Genomic DNA, 18629 nt, shown 5'->3' with positions numbered 1-18629 from the left:
TCAAGTTGCAGAAATACAGGATATTGTCTAGATATTGTGTGTCCATAGGAAATAAGATATATGATTAAAAAATCATGGAATAATTAAAATTCTAGGTTCATGAGCTATATAATCATTGTTTCATTTTCAATAAATTAAAGATAATACTGTGAATACATTTCAGCTTGCCTTTCTGTTCAAGAGCTGAAAATTTTCTAATAGCTTAGAGCTGCCTATGTGCCTTCACACTGTCCAGTCTGTCTTCCTGCCTGACTCCCAGGGGAATCATGGTCTTGAATTCTGTGTTCATCACATACTTGCATTAGGATATAATTTATACATTGAACACTTCCCTATATATGTGCAGAATGTCTAAATAGCCTGTATTTTTTCTATATGCAACTTCACAGAATTTGTCTATTAGTTCTTGGAGTTTTTTTTATTAGGTCTTTTGGCCACCTTTTGGGTGATAGTTTCCTCTTCTTGTCCGTTGTGGGGTCATTTTAAGTTATAGTAATCATATCAGTTCAGTTCAGTTCATTTCAGTTCAGTCGCTCAGTCATGTCCGACTCTTTGAGACCCCATGAATCGCAGCACACCAGGCCTCCCTGTCCATCACCAACTCCCAGAGTTCACTCAAACTCACGTCCATCGAGTTGGTGATGCCATCCAGCCATTTCATCCTCTGTCGTCCCCTTCTCCTCCTGCCCCCAATCCCTCCCAGCATCAGGGTCTTTTAAACTGAAGTGAAAATATTAACCAAGTAGTATTGGCATGCTGAAGTCCATGGGGTCACAAAGAGTCAGACACGACTGAGCAACTGAACTGAACTGGACTGATACAGTAATGACCTCATTACACTGATATAAGATTGGCCATGGCAAATGCAGTGGATTTCTCAAATTGCTTGACCATGGATCAGCAGTATGCCTTTATTCTCTAGCACTAGCTGCTGCTGCTGCTGTTGTTGTTGTTGCTGTTGTTTAGTAGCTCAATCATGTCCAATTCTTTGTGACCCCATGGACTGCAGCATGCCAGGCTTTCCTGTCCTTCACTATTTCCCAGAGCTTGTTCAAACTCATGTCCATCAAGTCAGTAATGCCATCCAACCATCTCATTCTCTGTGGTACCCTTCTCCTCCTGCATTCAATCTTTCCCAGCATTAGCATCTTTTAAGTGAATCGGCTCTTTGCATTAAGTGGCCAAAGTATTGGAGTTTCAGCTTTAGCATCAATCCTTCCAATGGATATTCAGAGTTGATTTTCTTTAGGATTGACTGTTTTGATCTCCTTGCTGTCCAAGGCTCTCAAGAGTCTTCTCCAGCACCACAGTTTGAAAGCATAAATTCGTTAGCACCCAGCCTTTTTATGATCCAATTGTCAAATCCATACATAACTACTGGATAAACTATAGCTTTGACTAGAAAAACCTTTGTCAGCAAAGTGATGTCTCTGCTTTTTAATACACTGTCTAGGTTTGTCATAGTTTTTCTTCATAGCATTACCTGTAGACTGTCATTAAGTCTATAGCTCACCTTGCTGTACCGACTCAAAGCCTTCTAAATTAAAGCTGGAAAGAAGTATGGTGGTATTTGTCATGAGTTTTTACCACCCAAAATCTTTTTATTTTATTGGATATTATCAGTTAGTCAGTTAGGTAGTCCAGTCATGTCCGACTCTTTGTGACCCCATGAACAGCAGCACACCAGGCCTCCCTGTCCATCACCAACTCCCAGAGTTTACCCAAACTCATGTCCATCGAGTCGGTGATGCCATCCAACCATCTCATCAGCTGTCATCTTCTTCTCCTCCTGCCCTCAATCTTTCTCAGCATCAGGGTCTTTTCAAATGAGTCAGCTCTTCACATCAGGTGCCAAAAGTATTGGAGTTTCAGCTTCAACATCGGTCCTTCCAATGAACACCTAGGACTGATCTCTTTTAGGATGGACTGGTTGGATCTCCTTGCTATCCAAGGGACTCTCAAGAGTCTTCAACACAACAGTTCCAACACCACAGTTCAAAAGCATCAATTCTTCAGCTCTCAGCTTTCTTTATAGTCCAATATGACTTACATCCATACATGACTACTGAAAAAGCCATAGCCTTGACTAGACTAGCCTTTCTAGCCCTTATGGCAGAAAGTGAAGAAGAACTAAAGAGCCTCTTGATAAAAGTTAAAAAGGAGTGTGAAAAAGTTGGCTTGAAGCTCAACATTCAGAAAACTAAGATCATGGCATCTGGTCCCATCACTTCATGGGAAATAGATGGGGAAACAGAATCAGTGACAGACTTTATTTTGGAGGCTTCAAAATCACTGCAGATGGTGACTGCAGCCATGAAATTAAAAGATGCTTGCTCCTTGGAAGAAAAGTTATGAACACTCTAGATGGCATATTAAAAAGCAGAGACATTACTTGCCAACAAAGGTCCATCTAGTCAAGGCTATGGTTTTTCCAGTGGTCATGTATGGATGTGAGAGTTGGACTGTGAAGAAGGCTGAGCACCAAAGAATTGATGCTTTTGAACTGTGGTGTTGAAGAAGATTCTTGAGAATCCCTTGGACTGCAAGGAGATCCAACCAGTCCATCCTAAAGGAGATCAGTCCTGGGTGTTCATTGAAATGACTGATCTTCAAGCTCAAACTCCAATACTTGGGCCACCTGATGTGAAGAGCTGACTCATTTGAAAAGACCCTGATGCTGGGAAGGATTGGGGGCAGGAGGAGAAGAGGACGACAGAGGATGAGATGGTTTGATGGCATCACTGACTCGATAGACATGAGTTTGGGTAAACTCTGGGAGCTGGTGATGGACAGTGAGGCCTGGTGTGCTGCAGTTCATGGGGTCGCAAAGAATCGGACACGACTGAGCAACTGAACTTAAATGAACTGACTAGACAGACCTTTGTTGACAAAGTAATGTCTCTGCTTTTTAATATGCTGTCTAGGTTGGTCATGACTTTCCTTCCAAGGAGTAAGCGTCTTTTAATTTCATGGCTGCAATCACCATCTACAGTGATTTTGGAGCCCCACAAAATTAAGGCAGCCACTGTTTTCACTGTTTCCCCATCTATTTGCCATGAAGTTACAGGGCCAGATGCCATGATCTTGGTTTTCTGAATATACATAAATAAAAATACACAATATGTATACAGCTCAATAAATTATCATGTGAAAATGCTTGTGTGATCACCACTGTGTTGACAGTAAAATGAATATTGCAAATACTCAAGGAGCCTCAGCATTTCCTTCCAGTTATTGAATTCACTGTTCTGCCAGCAACGGATGAAATTCCTGGTTGCTCTACATCTTCAGCAGTATTTACAGTTGTCAGTCTTTTTCATGTTAGCCATTCCAGTGGATGTGTGGTGCCATGATACTGTGGCATTAATTTAGGGAAATTCCATTATAAAATGTGACCTAATAACTCTCTGGGTATTTTAAGCCTAATTCTCTGGATATCCCAGAGATTCTGAGAATGATCAAATATCATGAGTATGTTTAATTTCTACTTAAACTATTTAGAGTATCTTCTGTTGTTTGCAGCCAAGAATCCTGCTGATACAAAAAGAAAGAACATATGACATTATGAATTAAATGATTAAAAAAGAAATTACAGAGAAAAATGGCAGAGAAAGAGGAGGTATACAAGTAAAAATAAACAGTTGTCTGATGGGTTACTGGAAATAGATAAGTCTAGGCAGGTCTGTTTTCTATGCCACACTGCTGTTTTATAGTGATTAAAATAGAACTGTTAACATTCTATATATTGGGATTTTGAGAAATATATAGGGATAATTTTGGAAAAATGAATAATGGATGCAAAGGTTGGAAAATGGAACGAGTTTGCTCAAACTGTAGTTTTAAGGAGAGAGATCACTGACAAACTGAAAGCAGAAAGAAATTGTAAATTTTAAAAATCCAAAAGCGCCTCATGAAACACAGGTGTTTCTTGGTACCTTACATAATCTTTTGCATTTTCATAAGTAGTGCTGATATCATCAGCATGTTTCTCTTTTAATTTTGTCAACAAAACCTTGCTTATCCCCGAAACCAACAATTCTGACCCCAAACCCAGGTATAGTAAATCAGACTTTCTATAGATGCCATCTGGGAGAAGGTGTTTTTTGAATGCTGAGATGTTTTGTTTTGTTGATCATAACGCCTTAATTGTTAATGGTATAAACTTTTGTTTACAGAAATCACGTATTTCATTTCATTACAAAGTTTGGAGAATTTAATATACCAATCATATCTAAAGCCTTAAGGCAAATCCCATTTATGCATAAAGAGTTTAACAAATTTGCTCGATTCAAATGATTATTGAGTATTTGTGTTAACCTGCCCTTCTTTATTTATCTTTGAATTTTATATGACTTTTCCAAGCTCAAGTTTAAAATCAAAGTTAAAAACACTGAAAATGAAGCCATAAGCACTGGACTGGGTATTATTTCAGGTATTTTCTAAGTTTTGAAAAATATTTAACATCATAAGCATCATTTTCCCTAATGTATTAAATAAGAATATAGGCAGACTTTGTGCAGACTTTATTGAAGAGGGGTGTGTGTGTGTGTAGATATGTGTGCGTATGTACATGCTCAGTTTTAGTGCACTGAAGTTATACACTAAGTGTTTTATTTTCTTAGATGACATTTTATTAAAAGGATGAATAGCATTATAGTTCTCTTGCTTTTCAGTACCCTCTTTGCATGACAGGTTGCCTGGTGACACTGTGAAAGTGAAAGTCACTCAGTTGTGTCTGACTCTTTGTGATGCCATGGAGTATATAGCCCATGGAATTCTCTAGGATAGAATACTAAAGTGGGTAGCCTTTCCCTTCTCCAGGGGATCTTCCCAACCCAGGGATTGAACCCTGGTCTCCCACATTGCAGGCGGTATCTTTACACTGTGTTTAGTGTTTAATTAGCTGTACATATCTGTTTACAATTTTCTTCTATAAACTAATAAAATAATTGTGTTAATGTATCTTGAGTTTATATAAAATTATTCACACAATGGTAACACTTTCTTGAATTCTTCCAAAAAATATACCTTGACTTGCAGCGATGTTCATTCATTGAGAAATATTTATTAAATGTTTACTATGTCTCAGATACTGTTCATGTTTTTGGAAAGTATAGTACAAAAAGACCAAATCTGTGATTTTTGAAAGATTAAATTCCAGTAGTCAGAGATAGTGTAAATAGAAAACTAATTCACAGAAGACTCATGGAATCTAAGCTCAAACTTACTACAAGTATCTTAAATTTGACCATTGACTTGCCTTTTTATTAAACTAACATTTCTAGCATCAGTAAAGAATTACACAAAAGCATCACTTTGGTTCTATTCAGCACCAGATAAACATATAGAAAATAAGTCTGCCCAATCAGTCTGCACTGACATTGAAGGTGTATTGTTTATTAAAAAAAATAAAAAGAAGAAGCAAAAAAAGTAAATGGGAAAAAGTGCAAAGATTTTTAGGAGCATTGCTTGAAATAATGTTAAGAAGTGGAAGATCTGGGAGAATGGCATTGAAACATGTAAAATATCATGTATGAAATGAGTTGCCAGTCCAGGTTCGATGCACGATACTGGATGCTTGGGGCTGGTGCACTGGGACGACCCAGAGGGATGGAATGGGGAGGGAGGAGGGAGGAGGGTTCAGGATGAGGAACACATGTATACCTGTGGCGGATTCATTTTGATATTTGGCAAAACTAATACAGTTATGTAAAGTTTAAAAATAAAATAAAATTAAAAAAAAAAAAAAAAAAGAAGTGGAAAGATTTTCAATCTCCAACCTTGAGACACTAGACCCAAGGTTAGGAGAAGGGATTGGATTCTGTGAAGGCGCAACATTACTGTGAAGGATCCTATGGGGCAAGACCATTATAATGTGAAAATTATAATCTGAATTGTCAGCAAAGTAGACCCACTATTGCTAATCAGAAAAACAGTCATAAAATGAGAAATAAATCAACAACTTTTTATCTGAATATATAAATAAACCAAGTTTAACAAATGAAGAAGGGAGGCACTAGAAGAAAAGCAGAGTATTACATTTAGGCATGAATGTGGTACCTAGGAATAACTTCATCAAATATTGCTTCAGACCACTGTGTCCTTTTAAGCCACTCATGCCAGACTGAGGCAGGGCTTTAATGAGAGTTGCTGGCCAGGTAAGGAGGGAGAAGGGAATTGCTATTCAAGTCTGTTCAGTAATTAATAGGTGCTTTTATAAGTGCCATTTTAGTCTATTATATATATATATATATATATATATATATATATATATCCCTATTTGAAGTGGAAAACCAAGTTTATGAAGACTGTGACTTAGCCAAAGTTCTACCAAGTTAGTAGTAGAAACAGAAATGATCTTCCAATTTCTAGTCTATTATTGTTTTACAACCTTCTAAGTCATTCTACTTCAAAAGAATTCCACCATCCCATCCATTATATTGCTCTTCCATGTAAGACCATGAATTTTTTCAATTCCATTTTATCTTATTCTTGTCTTTTTATGCTAACGCCAAGTCCTGCTTAGAGAAAAAAAAAAACAAAAAAACACTTGACTCATCCACACCCAGTGTGTAACTGTATTATTACAAATGCAATCTTTTCATCTATATTAAAATACTTATTAACAACCACTTGAGTCAAAGCACAGTACTTGTATCTAATAAGATGTACAGTCATGTGCAAGAACCAACATTTCCTAAACTTAATTTTCAAGCCTGGAAAATCTAAGATCATAATGGCAGCATGTTGAATATAAGTATTATAGTCTTTATTTCTCACCCTTGTTTCAACAAAGAATGTGATGGTGTTTCTCCCTTATGGAAAAAAAAAAAAGTCCTCTCTGATAGGATTGTTAATGAGTTGGTATATGAATTAAAAGATGCTTACTCCTTGGAAAAAAAGTTATGACCAACCTAGATAGCATATTGAAAAGCAGAGGCATTACTTTGCCAACAAAGGTCCGTCTAGTCAAGACTATGGTTTTTCCAGTGGTCATGTATGGATGTGAGAGTTGGACTGTGAAGAAAGCTGAGCGCCAAAGAATTGATGCTTTTGAACTGTGGTGTTAGAGAGGACTCTTGAGAGTCCCTTGGACTGCAAGGAGATCCAACCAGTCCATTCTAAAGGAGATCAGCCCTGGGTGTTCATTGGAAGGACTGATGCCGAAGCTGAAACTCCAATACTTTGGCCACCTCATGTGAAGAGTTGACTCATCGGAAAAGACTCTGATGCTGGGAGGGATTGGGGGCAGGAGGAGAAGGGGACAACAGAGGATTAGATGGCTGGATGGCGTCACCAACTCGATGGATGTGAGTTTGAGTGAACTCCAGGAGATGGTGATGGACAGGGAGGCCTGGCGTGCTGCGATTCATGGGGTCGCAAAGAGTCAGATACGACTGAGTGATCGAACTGAACTGAACTGATATGAAGGAAAAACATGAGGGGCAAGGAGGGAGGAGAATTCTAGGGGAAAAAAAATTAACAAAAGACAAGAGCCTATACAAAGATTCTGTGGAGTAAGGGACATCAGTTATCCAAGAACTTAAACAAGCCAGTGTGACTAGAATGAAGAGAATTGAGAGGACCATGATGTTAAGATGAGGCATGGTAGGGGCAAGACCTTATAGACCTGGAAGGCCATGGATAGAATTTTGGTCTTCCTTGTAAACTCAGTAGGAAGCCAGTGGATTATTTTAATAAAGAGATGATTGTAAACTATGATAAAGTTAGGTTCATAGTTTTAAAGAATTGTAGATGAAACAGTCCTGGAAGAGGATAAGAGCAGAGACAGAGAGGTCAATGAAAAGACTCTGTCCTAGGGTAAGAGATGGATTGCAGTGACTTTCAATAGGGTGGCAGTAAGTGGAAGAGATAATCTTCCCAAGTGGCTCAGACTGTAAAGAGACTGCCTGCAATGTGGGAGATTCAAGTTTGATCCCTGGGTCAGGAAGATCCCCTGGAGAAAGGAATGGCAACCCACTCTGGTATTCTTGCCTGGAAAATCCCATGGACAGAGGAAACTGGCTGGCCCCAATCCATGATATTGCAGAGTCCATGATATTGCAGAGTCAGACATGACTGAGCGACTAACATACACAGTGGAAGAGGAAAGAAATTGGTGAAAATGACATGAGTTTGGAGCAAGAGTCAACAGGATGGGCTACTGAATTGGACTTGAAGGAGAAAAAGGACTCCAAAATACCTCCTGGGTTTCTGACTGTACAATTGATACTTGTTGATTGAAGTTGATAGTGTTCACTAACATAGAGAATATTAAAGAGAAGAGCAGTTATGGACATGGGTCATTAAGTTATCCCAGTAGAAAGGTTATGTGTGTGTTAGCTGCTCAGTCATGTCTGACTCTGTGACCCCACAGACTGTAGCCCACCAGGCTTCTCTGTCCATGAAATTCTCCAGGCAAGAATACTGGAGTGTATTGCCGTTCCATTACTCAGAGGAACTTCCCAACCCAGGGATCACAGGCAGATTCTTTACCATTATAGAAAGTTTATATAGATTGAAATATATAGTTCTGGGGTTCTGAAGACTAGTCAATCCTGGAGATAAAATTTTGAGAAACGTCAGCACATGAGCAGTAATCAAAACCTTCAGTGCGGATGAGATTCCATGGACAGAAAAGTTTTGAATGGTAAAAGAGTGGGGCTAAATCTGAGTTTTTAATTACTCAGAAGGCACAAGGGGATACATCTGTAAAAATGATAAGGGAGAGCATAACATCATCTACGTCAATAAAAGAGAAACTTATAAGTGAGAGTGATTAGCAGTATTGAATCCTACTGACAAGTCAAAAAAAAATAAAGACTGTAAAATGGCAAATTCCTGCTGACAGTGTGTAGAGTTAAGTCGGCAGCCAAACTGATCCATTGTCCATGTTGAAGTGTCAGAGTGCTTTATTCCACACTTGTTTAATGGTAAAGAAAGGGAAAGTATAGTTGTGTGCAAAATATTCTGAAGTGTTACAAGTTTTCTGGGGCTCAACTAGCCACCCTGGGAAAAAATTCCAAGGAAAAGAGACTAGAAAGTAGCCTTGGAAGCACTGACTGGCACCAGCACTAAATTAGATTTCTCCTGCTATTTCATTCTCAGCATGGTTTTCCATGGCAACCAAGCTTAAATGGTTCTGCTAGGTGAACAGGTCAATACAATTACAGCCATTTGTCTTATTACTCTTATTTGTCATATTAGAAAGTACACATTTTTGTTTTGGAGCCTATTAAGATTTGGTCAAATTTCTTATAACTGTTTCAAATCAAAGTTATTTTGCAAACAAGGAAAAATATATCTTAAAACTAAATTTACCTGAGGAACATTTTTTCACTGTGTACATTAGGGAGCAAGTTATGAAGAGAAGAATATAATGAATATAATGAATTTTAAATATAAAAACATTATATCCTGCTGGACAATACAGAGGGATTGATTAAAAAAACTTAAGTAAAATGCATGCCTTTGTGAAGCTCAATACGCTCTCATAAGTTTATTTTTCTTATTGAAAACAGCAGATATAAAATAATGAATCATTAAACTCAAAGCATAAACATTATTTTTTTTATTTATGAAAGATACTAATGATTTAAATTTTCACATATACTACCTAATAAGAAAAAAATCCCAATATAATATTTTGACTGACAGAGTGGATGTGGATTTCCTAAAGTGACTTTACACAATGGAAATGCAAATTAAATGATTGTTCCTGCAAGCCTGTAATAGGGAACTGAAAACCAGCACAGGTCCTTTCAGCCCATGTACTTTGCTCTTTGTTCTGTGATGTGAGATGTATTTTTTTGCCATCACTATTCACGTGTCAGCAATTTTAGCTGAGTATTAAAATGACTCAGTTTTGATTTCTAGGAACAAATAATTGTAAGGGTCCAGAATTCGTTCATTTATAGTTGGAAAAAACTCCTTTCTGAGATCCTTTGCAGTCCTTTCTAAGTCGAATACTCTATTTCATTTCATTAAATGAAATGAAAATAAAAATGTCAACTTAAAAAACAATTTATTTTTAAAAATTCAATTTAATTTTTTCTCAAGAAAAAAAAAAACAGGCTGAAATTACAACGTTAGTTGTTATTAATAATATATCACAAAGCTGAAAATAATTAAGGCCTAATTATTCATTAAATGTTTATTGCAATTCCTTGTTTCACTTGATTAGTTTATGTTGATTTCTAGGAAAGATAATCTGAATTTGGATTTATCTGTGCCCTGAGCTACTGATTATTCTGGATCATTTGTTCTGAGCATCATCTGAATTTGCAGATGTTTAACTGCCCCTTTAGCATTTATGACAAAACAAAGCAGTATTTCTTCCTCATGAAAGCAACCAATTTGGCACAAAATTTCTATTTTAAGCTAATAAATTCTACTTGGGACAACAGTGCTCTAAGATGCAGAGAGAACCAAATACATGACCCATGAAAGATGTTTATATGTTTTGGGGTGTTTTCTTTTAATTGAATGAAAGATTCTTTAAATTCTATAGTACTTTACAATTTTCAAAATTTTATCACCCATGATTCATATAATCCCATAATAACTCTTTTTCCATCTACCTTTATATTTCCCCTCACCCCTTCTCCCACTGGTAACCACTAGTTTGTTCTCTACTTCTGTGAGTCTGCTTCTTTTCTGTTTTGTTCACTAGTTGGTCGTGTTTTTTGAATTCCACATATAAGTGATAGTACACTGTATATCCAAAAAAACAAAAACACTAATATGACAAGATGCATGTACCATAATGTTCATAGCACTGTTATTTACAATTGCCAAGGTATGGAAGCAACCTAACTGTCCATCAATAGGTGAACGGATAAATATGTGTATGTATATGTGTGTGTGTGTGTATATATATATACACACACATACACATACGTCTATGTGTGTAAGTGTATAGGCTTTCTAGGTAGCACTAGTGGCAAAAACCCCCCTGCCAATGCAGGTGGATATAAGAGATGCAGGTTAGATTCCTGGGTCAAAAAGATCCCCTGGAAGAGGGCACCGCAATCCACTCCATTATTCTTTCCTGGCAGAATCCCATGGACAGAAGAGCCTGGGGGGCTGCCATCCATAGAGTCGCACAGAGTCAAACACGACTGAGGCAACTTATCACGCGTGTGTGTGTGTGTGTGTGTGTGTGTGATGGAATACTATACAACCATAAAAAGAATGAAAATTTGCCATTTGTAGCAACTTAGATGGACTTGGAGGGCATTATGCAAAGTGAAATATGTCAGTCAGAGAAAGATAAATACTGTAAGATGCTACTATCTTGAAAATCCTACCAGGAAGAGAGTTCTATGTCTCTGGAAGACAGTGAAGATAGACAGCTACCTTATTTCATTATATCCCACTGTTTCAAATTATGCTATCAACACAAGCCAAAAACTCACGTTTATGACTTGGTGAAGTTTTTTGGTTGTAATGTCTCTCTTTCTCTGCCCCCCACACACCCCACCCTTCCATACATATATACTATACATGTGCATCACAATTTCTTTGAGTTTTATTCTACCACCAACTTGGCCACGTTAACACAAGATATTTTTGCTCTACCCCTTCACGTACAAAGTAAACAAATATTAGAATGCTTGGAGCTAAAAATAACAATCGAAGGGAGAAGGGAGAAGGGGAAAACCTTGTTCATCTTGTATGTTTTCTTTTTATATTTCTTTTGGTCTATAATTAGGCAAACAGAATGAAATATAGCAATAACATGAATCATTGAATCATGTAATACAATTTATGTGCTCTAATCCACAAGTCAATGTAATGGTATTAATTTTAATAATTCTAATTACATCATGGAACATGAAAGTGAGACTTTTAATAAGGTGGATGAGAGGGTTACTCTACTCACCCAGCAAATATATTTACACACATATTCCCCATAAGCAGGTTTTCAATCATTAAGATGTTTTGAAATAACTAGAAAACCTTTATTTTAATGTTTTGCTTAGCTTTCCCTCTTATTGGATCCAACACTTTACAGGACGTTTCACGGTTCTGAATAATTTTAATAAGTGTGTTAACTCATGTTTTAGTTTTGACATCTAGCAAATGAGTTGGAAACCAAAGCAATGCAGTATTTGTTGCTGTTTGCATGTCAGGAAGATTGACAGTCTCTTTGTGCCTACTTTGCTGGTTATAACATTATGTGATGTAGGTCAAAGTACAGTTTAAGTTAGTTGTTTTCAATAATGGAGCTGAGAATCACTGTCATAACTCTGTATTACAAAAAATAAATCACATATATACTATTACAAATGCAAAATCAAGTCAAATTATAAAAATTTATCAGGTTACTCTTCTAGTTATGCCATTTTCCCTTGTGTTCAGATACCAGTTTTTGAGTGGGAAATATAATATTGAAATAGCAGCACAAATACAAGGAATTGATCATAATGCTGGGTAAGCATAAAGTGTTGTATAGTTAACATCATATGTGTATGTTCTGGTATAAAAATTATAGAATCATTGATACAGGTAATGTATCAGTGACTAAAATTATTTATATGTATTATATATTTATATATAATGATATATATAAAGTAGAAAAATCAATATGTCTCTCTGTCACTACTGACCACACTGTATAAGTCTTCTGTTAACTGAATGATTGTCTTATTGGTATAAGTAATCACCCTGAAAGTAAAAGTTATTCACTGAGTCTTCCGTGACTTATGAAGAAGCTTGCATTTTGCAAACTTGTAAGCTTGTTTGGTAAATTAACAGATTTGACACTTAGGTATTTATTTGCTCAATACCATAAACAAATAATGCAAATTCTAATTGTATTTGTTTGGCTCTGTGTGATACAGCTGTTCCATTTGGTTCTCCCAAACTGAGTGTCCACCTTTCTGCCCTCTGTCCTGTGCTCCAGGAGGTTAAGCTCTGTGGACTACATCTACTTTGGTCTCTGAAGAGAGGAGGGTCAGGTCAGGACAATATGACCCCAGCTCTGTCTGGCGGCTCTGTCATTGGTTGAATCCTCAGGTGAAGATCACAGCTCTGTTAGGTGGCCGTCAACACAGAGAGCTTGTTCTATCACTCCTCATTCCTCTTCCATTGCCCAAGTTCCAACAGCAGGTCTCTCCCGCTCCTCATCAGGACTAAAGATGGTGATGGTGTCCAGCTTCCTGTTATGACTAGGCTGGGATCCTGCAGTCCCTGGAGGTCCCCTTTAACCTCACCCACATTTTTATAAATAGTTTCTTTAGTAAATGCTCCTTAAATTATTCAGTCAAATGTGTCTTCTCTTTCCTGCTGTTGCCTTATCTGAAACACTAATCTCAGTGGAATAAATTCTGAAAACAGAGAATGTTCTTGACATTGCCAAATCATGTTGATTTAATTTTTAACTATTATTTAATGTTATTTATAGAATTATAATTTTTATTCCAACTAGAGAGGTTTTTATAAAAACCTATTCCCCATGCCATAGAAAATCAAAACTCTGACAAATTTCACAATTAACTTAAAGAAGCAAATAATACATGATGTTGAGCTGAACTATCATACTATAAAATGATACTAAGTATTTCATATGACTTTTCACTCTTAGATATATATAATAAAATTGTTTGAGGTGAACAAGTCATGGTTACTCTGCCTACCTCAGTTTGCGATGCCCATGGCTTCATTCTTTGCCTTAACCCACACTGATTTTCCTGTGGTTGTTTGTACGTGCCAAGCTTATTTTGTACTCAGTGTCTTTTTATGTGTAGGAAAACCACCTCCTTCATACATCTTTCTGTGTTTTACTCCTTCACATTACTCAGGTCTTACCTCAAAGTGACCATCTTAGGGCTTCCTCTATCCTGTCGAAAATATCTGTCTACCACCCACCAAGCTCTGTACCTGATTTCTTTGCTCTCTGGCATTTTTATTATCTTAAAAACATGTTTTTTTGCTATGTATGTATTATCATTTTTTCTTCTGACAATGATTTAAATCTGACAATGATTGTAAACTACTTAAGTGAGAGATAAACTTCTTTATGTGATACAGTTCCCATAGTAACAAGAAAAAATGTGCTTTCCACAAAAGTTCAATATTTACTGATAATAACGTCAAAATGGCCACAGGAAAAAAACTTTACACATCATTTATTCTACTTCCTCTTTAAAAGCACCTTAACTTCATCCCTAGTATTTGGATTAGAGTTGAGGCATAGTAGAATATTTTAATATAATTTACATTGCAAGAAAAAAGATATTCTGCTGGGTGGTCTTATATGTATAGATCTAATAATTTCAAGGCAATTTTTCTACCCCATTGCCCTTTCCTTTCCTGCACCCCAACTTTCCTTATTCCTATTGAGCTTATTCTAGTTAATAGAAAAGATCATTAAAATATATAACATAAATATGAATATATGGATAAATTAAGGAAAAGGGTGACAGCTGTGGGAGGATTTTGAGCCAATTAATAACATCTAGTCTTTGTTTGAAAAGTATCACTGTAGCTGCTTTATGGAATGTAGACTGTAGAGGGGGTAATTGTGGAAACAAGATGACTGCTAGGAGGCTATTGCAGTAATCTAATTGAAATATGAAGCTGTTTTGGACTAGAGGACAGGCATTAGGGTTAATGGGAGCAATATGTATAATAGTATATTTTGGATACCGGAAAAGATAAAATGAGGAGTCAAAGATGGCCTATATGTTGGTGAGGTGATGTTATGATTTTAGTGTAAGGGAAAACTCCTTCTCCAGGGGATTTTCCCAACCCAGGGATCGAACCCGGGTCTCCTGCATTGCAGACAGATGCTTTACCATCTGAGCCACTAGGGAAGCCCAAAACAACAACAAAACCCCAACTCTGGTGCTATATCTACTATGTAGATCAAGGAAAGACTGTGGGTAATTTCCCAGCTGAAGAATATAATCACAAAAATTAATTCAATGTGTAAGTGATAAATATCAGGTGATGTCCAATGGTTGTATGATTTTTGTCAAGTAACATTAGTTTTCACTTTTCCCTATATATTTTCATAGTTTTCTGAAGGAAAAATAGAAAGCAGATTAAGCAGGAGCTTTGTACAAATTCCACTGTTCTCTCTCTGGTTTGTTATTTCTATAGTAGATATTAGAACATCCTCTGGCAAAATCATAAAGGAGCCAATACATTGAGCTGAAAATGATGGAAATCACTTCATCATGTCCCCAAACAATACCTTTCTGGAAAAAGAATTGAGAAGTATCTTAAAATGACTAGTGTTTTTTTGTTCATTTTTTGTTTTATTTTTGTTGTTTTTTATTGAAATGCAGTTGATTTACCCTGTTGTGCCTCCAGCGGTTTTTAAAAAATGAAAAAAAAAATGCTATTACGTGTAACTGTATCTCTCTTTTCAATTTATAATATAGTGAACTTTTAATTAATGGTTAACCTGTCAAATATAAAAACCCTCAAGATTTACACATATTTCATTGTTCATGGAATATTTTACTGAAACGAAAACTTTGCTTTTAGTGAATTTGAAATTTTAAAAATAGTGTGAAATCCAGAGTACTTTTCCTTAAGCAGTATTGCTAAATATAACAGAAATAGTCTTGCTTCTAGACATTTACATTCTCTGGCTGCTGACAACTGCATTATTTTGAAAGTTAGGAACAAGACTAACAGTAGAAACAAGCAAAAATAAGCTACAAGGCTGAAGTTTTCCTACCTTGAGGAGTCCAGATAACAATTGTCTGAACTAACTGCCTTTTATTTAGAGTGAGGTCCAGGATTTTACAAGGTTCCCCTCCTGAAGATTTTTGGTGTTTTCACATAATAACCCACATTCCACTGATTTTGCTTCTCTATACCACAGATCAACAAAGTACAAAACATTGCTGTTTTTGTAAGTAAAGTTTTATGGGAACAGAGATACTGATACTCATTTAGAGTTTTACCAAGATGTTTATGACCCTGAAAGTCAGTGATGTTTCTTATTTGGTCTTTTATAAGAAAAATTTTGCTGAACTATGATCTATATAATGGACCCAGGCCACCTCTGCTTTGTCTCTGAGGTTGCACCCTCACCAGATGTTCTAGAACTGAGCAATTATCCCTGGACTTCACCCCATTGGAAGCCTGATCCCCAGAAATAAGAATCACAATTAAGGCTTAAACCAAATAGTGATACTTAACAAAGATGCATGAAGCCAAGTTAAGATGGTGTATACAGAATGAGCAGTGATGGCAGGCAATTTCTCTTTCCTGATCAGAGTGTTGGCTATACAGGTATGTTTGGCTAGTGAGAATTCACTCAGTTTCCCAGTTATAAGATACATACAAATAACAATTTAGCAAAAAATAAAGCTTTGTATTGAGAGCTTGTGCAAAATATGAATTACAGAACTAACAGAAGTAAAATTTCAAGCAGGATTCTATTTCTTTTTTTTTCTTTTTTCCATGATTAATTATTTTATTTATTTATTTTTTAAATTTTATTTTATTTTTAAACTTTACATAATTGTATTAGTTTTGCCAAATATCAAAATGAATCTGCCACAGGATTCTATTTCATTAGTCACGGGCCATGCCTTCTCTGGTTTGGATGCTCCTATTACTTTCTGACTTCGAGGCAAGTTTTCAACTTTGTGATATCAAAATAAGTATGCCTTTGCTGACACAATAATCTCCTTAGACACAGGCCATGGTGCTCTGTTTGAGATGTCCTTCTTTCTCATTCTCCTTATCTCAGAGCTGGGAGTCCCACTCAGTTGTACAGAAGCTCCCATGCATCTTTCCTCTACCAAAATCTAGATGTTTGTTCCCTGCTTTTTTGAATGAAAGGAAGAAGTATTTTCACCTTCACTCAACCTCAAATAATCCCTATGATGATGCAGGGGTTGTTTATGTTGTTCAGTTGTCAGGTCGTGTCCAACTCTACGACCCCTGACTGCAGCACAACAGGCTCCTCTGTCATTCACTGTCTCCTGCAGTGGCTCAAATTCTTCATCCTCTGCTGCCCTCTTCTCCTTCTGAATTCAATCTTTCCCAACATCAGCGTCTTTACCAATGAGTCAACTCTTAGCAACAGGTGGCCAAAGATCGGAGCTTCAGCTTCAGCATCAATCCTTCCAATAAATTTTCAGAGTTGATTTCCTTTAGGACTGACTGGCTTGATCTTCTTACACTTCAAGGGACTCTCAAGAATCTTCTCCAATACCACAATTTGAAATCATCAATTCTTCAGCACTCAGCCTTCTTTATGGACCAACTCTCACATCCGTACATGATTACTGGTGAAACCATAGCATTGACTATACAGATCTTTGCTGGAAAAATTATGTCTCTGCTTTTTAATATGCTGCCAAGGTTGCTCACAGCTTTCTTTCCAAGGAGCAAGAGTCTTTTAATTTTATGACTATAGTCACTGTCTGCAGTGGCTTTGGAACACTAACAAATAAAATCTGTTACTATATCCACTGTTTCCCCTTCTATTTGCCATGAAGTGATCGGATTGGATGCCATGATTTTTATTTTGTTAAATGTTGACTTTTAAGCCAGCTTTCTCACTCTCCTCTTTAACCCTCATTAAGAGGCTCTTTAGTTCCACTTCACTTTCTGCCATTAATGTGGTACCATCTGCATATCTAAGGATGCTGATATTTTTCCCAGCCATCTTATTTACAGCTTGGGATTCATCTAGCTGGCATCTCCCATGATGGATTCTGCCTATTAGTAAAATAAGCAGAGTGACAATTATGATTGTCACCTTATCATATTTACTTACTGTACTTACATACTGTACTTATGTACAGCCTTATCGTACTCCTTTCCCAATTTAGAACCAGTCCATTGTTCCAAGTCCAGTTCTAATTGTTGTTTCTTGACCTGCATACAGGTTTCTCAGGAGACAGGTAAAAGTGGTCTGGTATTCCAAAATCTTTAAGAATTTTCCACAGTTTGTTGAAATCCAACCATCAAAGGCTTTAGCAGTCAGTGAGGCAGATGATTTTTCTGGAATTTCTTGACTTTCTCCATTATACAATGAATGTTGGCACCCTGATCTCTGGTTCCTCTACCTTTTCTAAATCCAGCATATACATCTGGAAGTTCTCTGTTCATGTACTGCTGAAGCCTAGCTTGAAGAATTTTGAGCATTACTTTGCTAGCATGTCAAATGAGCACAATTGTAGAGTAGTATGAACATTTTTTGGCATTGCTCTTCCTTGGGATTGGAATGAAAACTGATCTTTTCCAGTCCTGTAGCCACTGCTGAGTTTTCCAGATTTGCTGACAAACTGAGTGCAGCACTTTAACAGCATCATCTTAGGATTTGAAATCGCTCAGTTGGAATTACATCACCTCTACTAGCTGTTTCTAGTAATGTTTCCTAAGACCCATTTGACTTCACTCTCCAATGTATCTGGCTCTACATGAGTGACCACACCATTGTGGTTATCTGGATCATTAAAAACTATTTTGTATACTTCTTATGTGTCTTCTTGCCATCTCTTCTTAATATGTTCTGTTCCTTTTAGGTCCTTACCATTTCTGTCCTTTATTGTGCCCATCTTTGCATAAAATATTCCCTTGATATCTCCAATTTTCTTGAAGAGATCTCTAGTCTTTCCTATTCTATTGTTTTCCTCTATTTTTCTTTGCAT

The sequence above is a fragment of the Bubalus kerabau genome, chromosome 11 (assembly GCF_029407905.1).
Source record: "Bubalus kerabau isolate K-KA32 ecotype Philippines breed swamp buffalo chromosome 11, PCC_UOA_SB_1v2, whole genome shotgun sequence".
Taxonomy (NCBI): domain Eukaryota; kingdom Metazoa; phylum Chordata; class Mammalia; order Artiodactyla; family Bovidae; genus Bubalus; species Bubalus kerabau.
Note: the sequence above shows the minus strand (reverse complement) of the source record.